We start from the raw sequence: 16,460 nt of genomic DNA, 5'->3' as shown, positions 1-16,460 counted from the left end.
GCCGGCGGGAACCCTATTTCGCGTGTACTAAGCCAAGAGTCCGGCCCTGATGAGAGTCTCGATCTCATCCTTCAGGTGCCTACAATCATCAGTGTGGTGGCCAATGTCGTTATGGAATCGATAGAACTTGGAGGGGTCTCGCTTACCCTTTTGGTGCTTTAGTGGTTCCGGCTTCTTCCAAGGAAGGCGAGCATAATTTGCTAGGAAAATATTTTCCTTAGTGTGAGTGAGCTCGGTGTAAGTCGCGTAGACTGGCTTAAATTTTTCTACGGACTTATTCTTCTTTGGGTCGTGCTGGCCGCCTTCGCTATTTCCTTTCCTATTGCCTCCACCCCACTGGTTATTCTGTGCAATGATTTGAGCCGTGTTTACGACGTCCGTTCCCACTCCAGCGGGCTAGTCAAGGACTTGGCTGGTTCCTGCTGCCGATGCTCGCGCCTCCTCCAGGTTTATCCATACCTGGGCCATATTTAAGAATTCGTTCACGGTGCTGACACCTACTCTCTGTATTTCTTCCCAGAGTCCGCCTCCAATGAGGATCCCAGTCCTTAAAGCCATAAGCTCGTAACTATCATCTGCGTCTCTGGCTCGAGTAGCAACATTTGCAAATCTGCTCAGGTAGGTTTTTAAAGGCTCGTTGGGTAGTTGCTTTATGTTTGCTAGGGTGTCGGCTTTGACGTGAGCGGCCTGAGAAGCTCGGAAGGCCCTTTTGAAGTCGGTTGAGAAGGTTTTCCACGAGCTGATGGACTGTTTTTTATTCTGCTTGAACCATTGTCTGGCCGGCCCAGTCAAGGTGGAAGGAAAAATTAAACATCTTAGCTCGGGACCGATGTTGTGGGCCATCATCAGGGTGTTGAACATACCCAGATGATCTGAAGGGTCTCCCTCTCCATTGAACTTGGACAAATAGGGCATACGAAAACTAGGTGGATACGCCGTCGCTGCTATGCTAGGGGTGAAGAGCTCGAGTTCGTCCCCTGAATCATACTCATCCTTTTCTTTTTCTGACAAGAGCTTCCTCATCAGCTCCTCCATTTGAGCCAGACGCTCAAGGGTTTTGTCCTGACTTCCTTGGTTGTTCCGGGACTGTTCAACAGCTCCGGACCCATTGTACGTGTTAGGCGGGTTATTGTCCCTCCTATCTTGAGATAGGTTATATGGGACGTTCTTGCTATCACGTACTTCGGACAGGTCTTCCCTTTGGCGAGCACGGCTGTCGTTTCCAATTGGGTCTCCATTCTGAGAGTTTAGGCGATCTCGGAGGTCGCCCCTCGGAGCGGCCTGAGGACTTTGCACCGAGCTCAAGCGTTGGCGTAGGTCTCCGCCAGAGAGGTCGCTTCGATGACTCCCGGTCTAGTAGCTTCCATCCGAGAAGCTTGGAGCCTGCCACTGGGGGTGAGGATCCGAGGCCTCTCTGGGCGCCCGGCTACGACGGGAATGCCTGGCGGAGGGAGGATTTCTCATGCTGCTCCCGTGAGCCGGAATATCTCGGACTGGCCGAGGAGGAGACGGGTATCTGATTGGTGAAGGAGGATGTCTGACCGGGGATGCGATCCTAGTTCCGTCAGGACGGATCAAGTTAGGTCGCGACTGCTCCACTCTATCATCCTCCGCATCTTGTGCCCGGCGGTCTGAGCGGGGCGCAGAATGGCTGGCTAGGGCGGGCTGTCGTCGCGAGCCCTCCCCGGATCTTCTTCGCAAGCTTCCTTGAGCCCTCCTGGGTGCGCTCGAGGGTGGAAGTGAGCTAGGAGTTGAGGTCCGGACCGATCGACTGAATTGCTGCTTGGCCCTAGGGAGTTCCTCAAATGCAGTTTCCTGGTGGTACGACGTAGGGGTAGAATTTGATGCTGAGGGTCTGACCATCTGACTAGGTCTGGGCCGGTTACCCCGGCGGGACTTATGAGTCTCACTGTGCCTCTTTCTGATGTTAGCGTCAGTTGTAAGAGGGGGTATTCGGGCCAACACCTCTTGAATCGGCTTGTTTGCTTTCGCCAGCTGACTCCTTAACTGTGCATTCTCCATTTCTACCACTGTGTAAAAATCCAGGTTCGGATTGGGCGGCCGGGGAGCCGAACTTCCAGTGTCATCTTGACCTACTGGCTGCTTGCCCGGCTGCTGCTGAACCTCAGGGTTCTGTTCATCAGACATGGCGGCATGGTGGGCCTCCTGCCCATCATGTTGGTCTGTCTCGTCTCGAGCGAGTGACTACCATGGCTGAATATTTTCGATAGCACCAATCTAGAAGCTCTCAATGAAAGCACCAAACTGTTGACGCGGTTCTTCGGCAACAGGTAATTGTCAGAATAAGGAGAGGGATTAGTGCTAAATAATGAACCGTAATAGATAAATGATCTCAAAGGAAAATTGTAACACGAATAATTTTTTTAGGTGGTTCAAAGGTTAAAATCCTTCTAGTCCACCAGTCGATATTATTGATATCTCTCTGATGTTCTTTACAGGGTATTTCTTACAAATTAGAAGCCAACCCCTTGCAACCCCCAGGGTCTCCATATTTATAGGGAGAGGGCACCTGGGTGTTGGCAAGGGAAGTCATCCCGTGACCACCTTACCCATCATGTCAGTTCTGAGACATTCATGATTAATTCCTAAAACCTGACACCGAAGTGTGGTCTAATCAATGGGTAAGGGGGATAATGGGCCGCATGGCCTAGACTAGTCGTGGGACGCCTGAACACGCACGTTTATGCTGCGTGTCCGAGAATTCAGGAATAGGGTAGACACGTGATGTCTGATATATGCCCGTTTACATTGCGTGGTTGATTTTATAAAAGGTCAGAAGTGCCAACTCAAGCTCGTGACCCGAGCTTGATGTAGTCACAACCCGTGGTGTCCACTCTGCTGACCCGATGCCTTGAAAATCGCAATAAACCTTTGGTTACCTCGAGCTGAAAGAGGTAGGACCTTGTAACATTAGCTCCGGGTAGGTATCTTCCATGTGGCTGATATAATCATGCCATTTCTCAGCTCGCCCATAACCCGTGGATATTTAGGGCGTACAAAGTGACTTGAGTGCATCAACTGCTACGCTATTTCTCTTTAGTTCCTGAAACACTAAAAGTTGTAGCTCTTTATTAAAAAAAAATACACACACAGTGATACAATATACAACAATTTATTCTAGAACAGTTGGTATTTCAAAGTAAAAGTGCTGCAAAAGAACCATTAGAACTAAAGCATCTAACAAATTGTCCATAGTTCCATAGATGTAGTCATACTTGGCATGAAGCCATTAACAATGAATAATAGGTTCAAAGCAGAGTGTGGTAACAATACACATTATCTGTATCAATACCTCATCATTTGATTAAAAATATGACAACTAAAACAAAAGAAAATAGGTTACAGGTGAAGAGAAATCTATTGACCAGATATGAAGTGCATCAAATGCCTCACATCTAGAATCTTTCTAACCAAATAATAGGTTGCATAAAGTTTTACAAATTAAAAAAAAAGTATATCAAACTAAAAGTATACTAAAATCCTTGTTTGTGCTTTATGTCAGCCATGTGTATTGCAAGAAAATAGCTTAAACCTTATGAAGAAGCTATGAAGTATCAAGAAGCAACAAATGGAAAAAGCTGCGCATGTGGATGTTGATTCATTAATAAAATATGAAACTAGAGTACTGGTACAAACTCCAAATGACCACTGAGTTTAAAAAAAAAACTTACACAAAAACAAACAATTTAATCAGATCTAAAATTACTTAGTGAAATTAGGATCAAAAAACACATCTGAAAAGAAATTGGACAAAGACAAAATAAAATCAAAGACCATATTAAGAAAATACTCAAAACAAAAAAATTAATCACAAAATAGAATCATGAATCAGATATCCCAAACATATTCAAACATTACAAAAGTTATAACAAAATAAAATAAATTATCAGATTCACAACACAATATAAACAACCAGAGAAAATATAAAAAACATATTCAAACACACATTTATATAAATATATATATTGTCAAACACATATTCAAATGTAAAAATCTAAAAAAAACAAACTATACCCAGATCAGAAACAAACTACACAACTATAGTAATAATTGCATAATCATGGATATACCTTAACAAGAGTTTGCAAAGTCTCTATATTCATTACCAACCACTGCAGTCTGTCACCAATAGCTCCAATCCACAACCAAAGCCTCCACTTCGCCACCAAAAGGCGCAATTCGTCACTTAGCGCCCCACTCCAAGATATCTTGACATAGAGCAAAATTAAAGCTATGAACACAAAAGGAAAAACAATAATACATCACAGCAAAAGGGGTGAGCTATAAATAATTTAAAGCCACACACACCAATCCGAGAAACTCAAAGCCACAAAACAAACCACCAAAGCCTTGGTTTTATAAAAACAACTCAAATGGAAATAATAATGTAACAAAAAAATTCGACTAGAGACACAAATCACACTAATATTTCTCATGGAAGTTAATGCCTATGACAATCTTAATTACCAAATGTTTCAAAGGGATAGAATACAACACTACCACATTGTTTTTTCTATTTCTCTTTTTCTAAAATATTTCACAATCAAATGAACTAATGGAAATTTTGGATTTCCAAATTCGGATAACATCACAAAAATTCAAACCCACTAAACAGACAACATATGAAGCACTTGCTAAAATCAATCTCAAGCACTATTGTGTTCAAACACAACAAGTAGGAGATGCAACTCAAAATTCAAAATCTAAAACAAATAAGAAACATACACATGTGCTAATGGTTCTCCAAGGTCACCCCACAACTTGCAGAAGAAAACAAAAGAGAGATAACAAGAGAGAGATTTTACCTGCACACGCCTCCGCATTATCCAGGCCCCGAGCCTCTAAATCTTCTATCCCAACGAGTCAGCGAGCCTCTGAGTCGTCCATCCCCTGAGCTTGCGACAGCCCCAAGCCTCCACGTCGTCCAGCCCTTTGTAACCCTCAAGCCTCTGTCAGTCCAGCCCCTCACAACCCCCAAGCCTTCGCGTCGTCCATCCCCTCGCAACCCCCAAGCCTCTGTTGGTCCAGCCCCTCACAACCCCCAAGCCTCCGCATCGTCCAGACCCTCGCAGCCCCGAGCCTTTGTCGATCAATGAGAAAGAGTGCAACTGAGGGATTTCAAAGAAATAGGTTGAGGCTAAAAGAGAAGAGAGATAGGCGGCAGAAAGAAATAAGGAGAGAAAGAGAGTGGGAGAGTAGGTTAAAGTTTTAGGGTTTTTAATTTCAAAAATAAAAGTTGTCTTTAAAATTTTTTTAAAAAAATTAATAAGTAATTTTTTTACTTGAATAAGTAGTTTTTATTAGTTTAATAAATTTATTATATATTTTTGTTTTAGTTAATAGATTTTTCAGTTAAAAAAATATTTATATATATAAAACATATTTAATTAATTATATAATATAATAGATAATTTATTAATAACTAATATTATATATTATTAATAAATTAGGTAAATGATTTAAATAACTTATTGTTAACTTATTACAAATTATTAATTAATAATTTTTATCTATTAAGCATTTTTATTAAATTATACTAATACAAAAAATAATAATATTAAAAATAATTATGTGGCATTACAATATAATATTGTAATTAATGTTAACATATATAATTATTTTAAAAAGAGAATTATATACTGTTCACATATAAAACATTTTTTTAATGTTCTTTTTTACTAATTATTTCAAATACAATTAACTAAATTTTTAAAAATAGAATATAATAATAAAAAAATTAAAACTAATAAACTTGTATAATTTTTAAAAATTATTATAAAGTTTATCCAATTAATAAAGTATAATATTTTATAAATATTGTAATTAATACATCATTTTTATAAATATATTTACATAATTTAGTTTATTTTTAAAATTATATTATTCATTAATTATAATTTTAGATATTTTTTTATTTGAATTTTGGCGACAGTTTATATCTGTTGGTATTAGACTTTTATTAACTGTCGGTGTTAGGGTTAATGACGATAATTTTTAACTATCGGCATTGGTCTTAAATTAACTTTCGGTGTTGGTATCAATGACGACAATTTTTAACTATTGGCAATGATCTCAAATTAACTATCGGCGTTGGGGTCAACGACAACAAATTTTAATTGTCGACATTGGTCTCAAATTAACTGTTAACGTTGAGGTCAATAGCGATGGTCAAAGGCAATGGTGACAGTTATTAACTGTCGGCGTTGGTTTCTATGTCTACAATTTTGAAATGTCGGCATAGAGTCACGCTAAGCAATTACGACAGTCAACAGAGTTTACTGTCGTGGTTAGGTGTCGGGAAAGCCCAGTTTTATAGTAGTGATTGTTATTCAAAAAACAGGCACGGGTGACGTGGCAGGCGATTTTGAACACGTGGCTGACACCTGGTAGAGTTCTGTTCGAGTATCGACCAGTAAGACATTACAGACGCGGCAGTTGAGTTTTTTTTTTTACGACCAGCATGGTCGTATATTCCAGATATTTCAAGATAATATTGTAGAGATCATAATCAATTCCGAGATTATTCCCAATGATTCTTGATTATCCGAGTAATTAGGAGAGAATATCTGTAACAAATTCATATAATCCTCCTTGAGCCTATAAATAGAGAAAAATAGCTCAAGGAATGGACCTTTTGGCTTTTGCTTAATTAAAATTACATATTTAGGAGAGAATTAGAGCTATTGTATTACGATTGTATTGTTTATCTCTCTCAAGTTTGTGAAACTCGGAGAAACCTAGTTCTTTGATCACCCCTTTGAGATCTCACATCAATAATAACTTAAGTGGACGTAGGTCATTACTAGTTCTTGGGGCCGAACCACTATAATTTCTTGTGTCCTTTACTATTTTTGTCATTACATTCATTCCAACACGTCCTTCCACATCAAGCATTTGACTCCGTGTCAGTTGGCCAATTCGAGGGTCAACATTCTGGTGCTTTCATTGAGAGCTTGATACGAAATCGTTGATATAGTAATAGCGAAAACAACAAAGAAGACTGGACAGGCGGCTAGCGCGACACTATCTCAACCGCCTCCTCCTCCTCCAAATATGGCTGAAAATGAGCCACATTTGGAATTTGATGAGGAATAATTGGATTCCGAGACGTTGAGAAATACCCTGGGGGTATTGCAGGATGAACTGGCCAATCTGAGGGCTAGCCAAGAAAGTGCTGTTGAGATTATGGCGCGGCAACAACAAGAGATTGAGCGACAACGCCAGGAATTGAGTGAAAGACAGGCGGAGAAGGATCGTTGTCAGAGGGAGGCCATGGCAGCCCGTGAAGCAGCCCTGTAGTTGGCTAGGAATCAAGATGCACCTGCCTCATAGCCTGATCAACCCGCAAATGGGCCACCCCAAAGGGATCCTAATCCTAGCCCGCCGATCCAACCCTCGAGCCCGCAAAGGCCTGAGCAGCCACCAATGCCTCAGGATGATGTCCCACCAAGGGATCCTGAAGCACAGCCTCCATCCCAAGCTGTTCGGGGTAATCCCCCGCAGCCAAGGCAGAATAGGGCCGGGCAGCAGCCCCGTAGTCCTAGACGCCACAGAGACGAAGAACCGAACCCACCGAGCAGGGGGCACCGTCCTTCTGGAAACAGAAGGAACTCAGAGATAAGCTCTGCGGTCCGGGGCCCCCAACGACATGATAATGCACGGGGACCTACCGACCAATGCAGACCACTCTCTAACGCTCGGGAAGTTCTGGCCCGAGGAGGCAACCGAGGGGACAGTCGATCCCACCATAGCTAGTCAAGGTTTAGAGATGACCATGGTTACAATGAGGCCGACTCAGGCAGAGGAAATGCTGGTCGGAGAAATGGAGAGAGAGGTGGGGGCAGAAGCCCACCACCTAGGGAATACCAACCTGAGAGACGTGACGCTGGGGGGCAACCCAGGAAAAATAACGTCTTTAACCGGCTCGGAGCAAGCAAGCAGCGGCGAAGAGACGAATATTTAAGAGATGTACTCAACGATCGCAGGGAACAACATGATGAGTACATTCCCCCAACAGCAGAGGCCCCGACGATTCCTGACGCTGTGCAAGCCCAAATAGATGCCCTGAACCAGGCGGTACAACAGCTAGTCGGGGGAAGAACGTCTCATATCGAGTACGACAGGAGAAGGGGCACTCCTTTCGTTCAGAGGATAGCTGTGGCAGAAACTCCCAGCAAGTTTAAGATGCCCACGCTTCCAAACTTTGACGGGTATGGTGATCCGATATCTCATGTCAACAAGTTTGAGATACAGATGGACATTCAGAAAGTGTCCGAAGACACTCGGTGCAGGATCTTTCCTGAAACACTTTCTGATGCTGCACAGGAGTGGTTTTTCAAATTCCTTTCTGCAAGCATTGTTTCTTGGGAGATGTTCGTAAAAGAATTTTACGGCCAATTCTATGCGGGTTGTGTGCACCCAACTGAGGCGAATCAGCTGGTGGAGATACGCCAGCAAGAGGGAGAGCCACTGAAGGATTACGTCCAGTGCTTCATGTGAGCAGTTGCTGGAGCCAAAACAGTGGGTGATGAGGGAAAAATGATGGCCCTAACTGCGGGAGTTAGGTGTCGCACGCCTTTGTGGAGTAGCCTCAGAAAGCATGGAGTTAAGACTACTCAAGAATTTTTGGATAGAGCTGATCGATACATCAAGATCGAGGATGCCATCGCCAGCGAAGGGAAATCCCCAGGCAAGGATAAGGGGACTGTCGAGCCCGCCAAAGCCACCAATGGGTCAAAACCCAACGGCAAAGGCAACGGGAATGGCAATGGCAATGGCAAAAATGGGGGGAAACGGCCGCACAATGAACCTTCCACCTCTGAAAATAAACGCGCCAAGGGTAATCGTTATGACCGCGGTTCACTAACTATACTGCCCTTGTCGAGTCTTGGGGAGAGGTGTATCAGGCCACGAGTTCTAGTGTGCCTTACAAAAAACCCTCTCCCATTCGAAAAGATATTTCGAAGAGAGATACTACCAAGTTCTGTCGTTATCATAACGACTACGGACATGATACAAACGAGTGCAACCAGCTGAAGGATGAAATCGAGTTCCTTATCAGACAAGGCCACTTGAGGAGATACATACGGGCCTCGGGAACTTCCCAATGAGAGGCTCCAGGTGGCAATGAGCAGGCCCCCGTACGCCAACGCTCGCCCCCTTTGCAGCCTAACCCCGTAGCTGACACTTTACTCACCATCTGTGGAGGTCCGCACTTCGCGGGAAACAGTGGGAAGGCGAGGGAACGATATACTCGGACCCTACGCCACGACCAGGACATCGAGATGATGGCTATGGAGGATAGGGCATCAAAGAAGGCTCGATCAGAGGTTGGTGAGATAACCTTCTCTGATAGCGATGCCTAGCATGTCCGGTTCCCACATTCTGATCCGCTGGTCGTGGACGTTCAAATCGCCAACATGATGGTGAAGAGAGTACTGGTCGATACAGGAAGTTCAGTGAACATCCTGTACAAATCTTCGCTGGAACGCATGAAGTTGTCCATCAAGGACTTGGAGCCCTACAACCAGACAATTTATGGCTTCTCTGGTGAGGGACTCGCCCTTACAGGGTCAATCAGACTTCCGATTACAGCAGGTACAACGCCTGCTACCAGGACATTACTCGCTACTTTTATAGTAGTCGATTGTCCTTCAGCGTACAATGCTGTAATCGGTAGGCCCATACTGGTTGACCTTCGGGCCGTCAGCTCAGTATCGCATCTGGCCATGAAATTCCCAACAGACGCAGGGGTAGGATGCGTGTTGGGAAATTAGAGGGAAGCAAGGGAATGCTACAATGCCTTGATCACAAAGGCAAAGAAGGGAACGTCAAAGAGCACTCCCCCAGAGAGGTTGCAGATGGCCATTGATACACAAGCCCAATCTGGTGATGGAGTCACCAAATAAGGGTGTTTCCCAAAGTGAGGATAGATATTTAGATCCTCGCTTTGGGGATTTTAAGGAAGATGTTGGACCCGTTGAGGACCTTGAAGAGGTCCAACTTGATGAAAAAGACCCGACCAGAGTTGTAAAGGTTGGAAAAAATTTAGAAGCAACAACGAAGCACACACTGGTGGAATTTTTGAGAAAGAACCAGGAAGTTTTTGCCTGGTCACATAAAGACATGCCTGGAATAGATCCTGCAGTTATCAGCCATGTCCTGAATGTTGACAAGATTTTTCCACTCGTGCAACAAAAAAGAAGGCTGCTCGATAAAGATAGATCGAAAGCCTTAAAAGAGGGAAGTACATGAAGGCTTATGTGGGGATCATACTGGGGGGCAGAGCTTGTCGAAAAAGATTCTGAGGCAGGGTTATTTCTGGCCAACCATGAACGAAGACTCAATGGAGTTTGCACAAAAATGCGATAAGTGTCAGAGATTTTCCAAGATCCCACGTGCAGCTCCCAACAAGTTAAAGCAAATGCAAAGTCCATGGCCCTTCGCATTATTGGGTATCGATTTAATTGGATCCTTGCCAACGGGAAATGGTGGAGTAAAATACGCAGTTGTAGCAGTCGACTACTTCACCAAATGGGCTGAAGCTGAGCCACTCGCTACCATAACGACAAAGAAAGTTCTTGACTTTGTCATCAAGAACATTGTTTGCCAGTATGGATTGCCTCGGAAGATTGTCTCAGACAACGACACCCAGTTTGATAGTGACCTATTCACGGACTTCTGCGAAAGGCATGGAATCTTCAAGAGCTTTTCTTCAGTTGTGCATCCACATGCAAATGGGAAAGTCGAAGTAGTGAATAAAACACTTAAAGATACCCTGAAGAAAAGGCTCGAAGATGCTAAAGGAGCATGGCCAGAACAGCTGCCTGAAGTACTCTGGTCGTATAGAACTTCTCATCGAACAACGACATATCATACCCCGTTTTCCTTAGCATACGGGTATGAGGCTATGTTTCCAGTCGAGTTAGATCCACCATCACATCGGAGAATCACATATGACCAGGACTAGAATAGAGTCCCTAGACTCGCTTGAGGAAAAAAGAGAAAAGGCCCAACTCCGAGTAGCTGCGTACCAGCAAAAAGTCGCCCGGTATTTTAACTCAAAAGTAAAAGAAAGAAAATTCAACGTTGGAGACCAAGTACTTCGACGAGTTTTCTTAAAAACCCGCGACCTGGTTGCTGGAGTACTTGGACCAAACTGGGAAGGACCTTACCAGATTGAAGAAGTCCTTCATCCCGGCACATACAAACTTGCACGCTTAAATGGAGATCTCGTTCCGCGCTATTGGAATGGAGAACACCTGTGCAAGTACTATCAATAAACAATCCTTCCTAAAGGACTGGCTTGTATTAATTTTTACTTTTTACAAGTTTTGAAAAAGGGTTAGTCATGTTATATGACTAATCGCTTATAAGTGTAAGATCTCTTTAGAAGATCACTCGTAAAGACATGTTTAGTCCATTTTAATACGAGAATTATAAGGGACTATGCGCAGCCAGTCATTCTTGCCAACCTTTGTAAATTTTATTTACAAGTATTTGTTCATTACGTGTGTTGTTTTGCTGTATTATAAGTGTTACATTTTATACCGAGCAGTAATGTTTGCATAGGTCGTGGTCAAGGCAAGTGACCAAGGACCTAAAGCTCCTCAGTCACTTGGGGGGCATATAAGGTACATCGATAGCAAAGCATACCAAGAGGTATGTAAACACATGAACAAAATAAGTGAAAGCATGCTGCAGTATTTAGAGTATTTTTCAAAATTTATATTTTGTTAAATCAAGCCAAAGTACTATGCTGAGTTCGGTCATACGAACAGATGTTATAATAAGCATAATTATTATAATATCAAAGGGAATTCTTCTACACTGCAAGCAGTACTGCTTGGATGTAATTGTTCAAAGTAAAAGGAAAATATGCTGCCCGTGCAACAAAATTAAAAAGAAAAATGTAGTCTTTACATCACGACCCGTAGGCCGTGTAATTAAAGAGAAGTAAAAGAACAAAAAACTCTAAGGAGCCTGAGGAGCAGGAGGATCCGTTGGAGCACTTTGATCAGCCATGTCTTCTGCAACTTCTCCTCCTTCCAACTTGGCGGCTGGCTGAATGGTTGGGGAAGCAGGGACCCTAGCTCTCTCTTTAGCAGCTAACCGAGCAGTATAGCGGGTTAGCTCAGCCTTCCTAGCATCCTCTGGGAGGTAACTGAAATCAGCACTTTGGTTGTGTTTCCAAAAATCGTAGAAACACCGAAGTGTCGCGTTCTTGTACCTTTCCAGATCCTTGGCATTGGTGAGCTTAAGCTACTCCACTTGGCTCTGAAGAAAAGCAATAGTCTTGTCCTTAGCGAGGTGCTCCTCCCTAAGTCTCTTGACTTCACGCCATTGGATTCAGGTGGACTCCAGGTAGTCATCCCTCTGTTTCTTGAGAGTTTCCTGAGAAGCTTGCTTCTCTGCTAGCTCTGCCACCAAAGCATCCTTCTGCTGGGTGACCACTTCCAACTCCCCAGCATGCCTAGTCTCTGCGGCATGAAGCTCCTCAATAACCTTCGCCCGAGACTGCTCGATGCTAGCGCTAGCGTGAGTACGAGCAACGGTTAAAGTCAGCATGGCCTGCAGTCAAAGAATACGAGTTAGGCTATATTACAAGAAGGAAAAATAAAAACCAAAATCACAAAAAGAGAAAGAGTACTTACACTTGATACTTCGTTAAGAGCCCTGTTGAGGATCTGATCGACCCCCATGTTCTCAGCCTCAGCCATTGCCTCCCTGCAACGGTCATGCTTCAAGATGTGAGCAAGGCGATCCTTGGCTGATCGCAGGGCGCGGTTCGAGAGTTTGGCCCCAGGAAGTTCAGCTTGCTGGGCCTGTTCTTTTGGAGCTGCGGGCGAAGGATTCGTGGCAGCAGGCAGGGCCTCCTTCTCAGCAGGAGCGAATGGTTGAGCAGAAGGTTGGCCAGAGGGCCCATCCTTTGGAGGATCAGCTGCTCGACCCTTCTTGGCCGAGGGTGCTTGGCTAGACTCGCTGTAACGCCCTACTCCCTTAGAGCCGTTACCAAGTGGGTTTAAAATGTGCACTTAACTCGCTAAACGAGGTTTTAATTATAAAAGTGTGATTAAACTATAATCAAGGCTGTAGTTTTTTTTAAAATCCCTTAATTCATTAAAAACCTCAAGTGTCTTACATTTGGGATCCCAAAACATGGTTTATAAAAATATTTACAACTCAAAACAGGTTTACCGATAACTAACCATTAAACTATAGTTTAATACAGCCATTTCTCAAAAAGACCCCCAACCAAAGTAGTTGGGCAGGCCAAACATGTACGCGCCGCCCCCACGCTCTCCGTACTCATGGTTGGCTGACTTTCTCCTTGCCCTTACCTGCAGCACAGAGCACCCGTGAGCCGAAGCCCAGCAAGAAAACTCATACAGCACATAACACACGCATAATATATAACCATTATGTCAGATAATCCACAGATAAACAGATAGTCCAACAGATTAAACATATACGGCCATGTTGTCCCAGAAACATTATCAAAGCCTGGGATCTCGGTCCTCACCGTAAGGATATCCCATGTATCCATTGGGGTCTCACCCTAACTATAGGCACTCCATGTGCTAAATGTTATTCCCGGCCCCACTGCTGTTCTCGGCCTTCGCCGTTCTCGGCTCCCTGCTGTTCCCGGCCCCTTTACCGTTCATTCCACTATAACCACATATAGCATTCTCAATAATATTCAAGCATATAATAATTCAATCAAGGCTACACCCTAACAATAATCCAATCTAGGGTCGTACCCTGCAACAACACTATGGGCCCATGCCCTGCTCTACGGGTGTTACAGTTTTCTTACCTGTATCCCGAGCTTTCCGATGCACCAAGGTCACAAGCACGGTCCTCTAACCCGAGCCTCTCCGAAATCCTAGTCACAACACATATAAAATACTCTTTAATACTAACCAATCCAAAACCACTTCCCGTAACCAATCCCGTACGCTCGGGACCTTTAATTTCCTCGAACGATGTATTGGAACCATCCCCCGAGCCCCCGGGCAAAAGCCCTAAAAATGCAAAATTTGACTGTCAAAAATAGCCTAGGGCCGCAGCACTCCCATCAAGGGCCGCGGCGCCCAGAAGCTTTTCCCGATCCTGATGCAAGCCTGCGTAGCGGCACCAAAGGACAGGGCTGCGGCGCCCCTACGCGAACCCAGATTTCTGGGTTTTCCCCTGCATTTTTCCCGAGCCAAAACAACTCCAATTCAACCCAAACAAGTACCTAAACCCCAAAATCAATTTAAAACCCCAAATGAACCCTTTAACAACCTATAAACATAAAAAACCAGCTCAATTACACAATCACACTCAAAATCCATTCTTGAGTTTCAAATTTCAGAAACTTAAACCATGGCTTCTAAAATCTTTAAACCACGCCAAATACGAAATTTAAACATGTTAAAAATTATTACCTCAATCAAAACTCAGCTTGAATTCTCCTCAATTCCAGCTTCAAGCCACTTTCCTTTTGATTATCCTAATTGAATTTTCAAATAAAACCAGCCATATTTCCTTTAAATTCTCACACTTAATCTCTAAAAATTCAAGCTTAAATTCAAACAAAAACAGAGCATCACTCTTACCTCTGAACAATCCTAGCTTAAATTCGTCTTTGGTTGCCTCAAACCCTCTTAATTCTCCTCCTAGGTTTCAAGGATTCACCTTCCTTCTTGCTTCCCTTTCTTTCTAGCCTTTTCTTCAAATTCAGCATAAACTCAATTCTAACTAAGTGTTATACGTGAATCATTTTTCCTTCAGCTGAAACTTATTTGCCCTTAGCCAAATGACCATTCTATCCTTCCATAAAAATTCTTTCCTAACTAAACCTCAAGGGCACTTTTGTCATTTCATCTTTATTACAATTCTACCATTTTCCCATCACAACTTGTTACTCTCAGCAGTTACTAATGGTTACTCAAGTTACTCAATTACCAATAACCATTAACCACTAATTCTCAAATTTACAAAATCCCCAAAATACCCCTAGGCTCCTCCCGAGCCGGGTATCTAATCCCGTTGTGACTTTTAAACTAATTAGCTCACTAGGGCCGTCTCGGCACGTGCATCACATTAATATCACCACACACACGTGGTACAAATCACATAATACAATTATCACATTTATGCCCTCAGCGGGCTAAAATACCAATTTACCCCTAGCATACAAACGGGGCCCACATGCATATTTATTCCACCTAAACATGCACTCTAATCACATATTCATTTAAATTCATATATTCACATGTTAATTCATTTATTGCCCTCCAGGCACGCTAATCAAGGTCCTACACCTTATTAGCAAATTGGGGCGTTACACTCGCCATCTTGTCTCCTGGTCGATTTCTTCCGTCGGACCAGGGGGACCTCCTCCTCCTCCTGAGTCTGGTATAAGTCAAAAACATTGGGAGAGGCCATTTCTGCAGAAAAAGATAAGCATGCAGATAATGAGACAAAAATAGATGACAAATCATCTTACATTAGAAAAGAAGTAAGGAAAATCACAAAGTCCAATACTCGAGCTACTACTGCCTGTCGCTACAGTACCGACTCTACTAGTCATACACACACTCTCTGGCACGAAGAAGTCTGGCCCTAGATTTGGAGTATACATAAAATTGCCGTCCCCATCAAATAAGTGACAGGGAATTGACAAGCTATTTAAAAGTGAAATAACAGTACCATTTATGTCTGAAGACTCATCCAAGTCTACGACAACTTCTGCTGCCTTTTCTTTCCCCTTCCCTTAGGGGGCAGAAGGCCTTTCTGCTTGAGGGTCACTAGTTGGTTCCCTGATCGTAACCCCAGTTGGTCTCTTTCGAGGAGGAGACGCTGGGGGTTGCTGCTCGGGATCCCCCTCGATAGTGGCGTCTGCCACCACGGGTTCCCTCATTTCCTGACGAGGAGCCAGGAGGCTAGACAACCTCAGATTTTCATCAGTGACCAGAGACTTAACGCTTTTTTCAGCGTCAGCCATCCTGGCCAATGTGTTGGACCTCAACACCATGTCAGGTGTTGGGTTCGGGGGTAACCATGGTCCTAAAAGGCACAAGATACTTTAGAGAAGTGCAAAGGAGTTTGTTAAGAAAAAGTAGTGACTAGTGGAAAAGTACATTTACCTCCTCGAGCGAAGGCCAAGTTGTTCGTAGTCATGTCTGGCGTGAGGAAATACTCCAGATTGTATTTCCCCACGTTGGAGATATGAGTAGTGTCAGTCAGGAACGTGCGGTTTGTTTCCTGGTGACAAAAGTGAAAAAAGCCCGTCCCGTACTGTTGAGGGTTGGACTTTAGGTCAAAAAGGAAGTTGACCTCATGGGGAGTGGGCTCTGGCCATTTTTTGAGTTTGTAAATGATATAGAGTGCAGCAAGCATTCTATATCCGTTTGGAGTAATTTGAAAGGGGGCAACACTGAAGTAGTTTGCCA

This window comes from Humulus lupulus, chromosome 5 (genome assembly GCF_963169125.1).
Source record: "Humulus lupulus chromosome 5, drHumLupu1.1, whole genome shotgun sequence".
In the NCBI taxonomy this organism is placed as follows: Eukaryota; Viridiplantae; Streptophyta; class Magnoliopsida; order Rosales; family Cannabaceae; genus Humulus; species Humulus lupulus.
Note: the sequence above shows the minus strand (reverse complement) of the source record.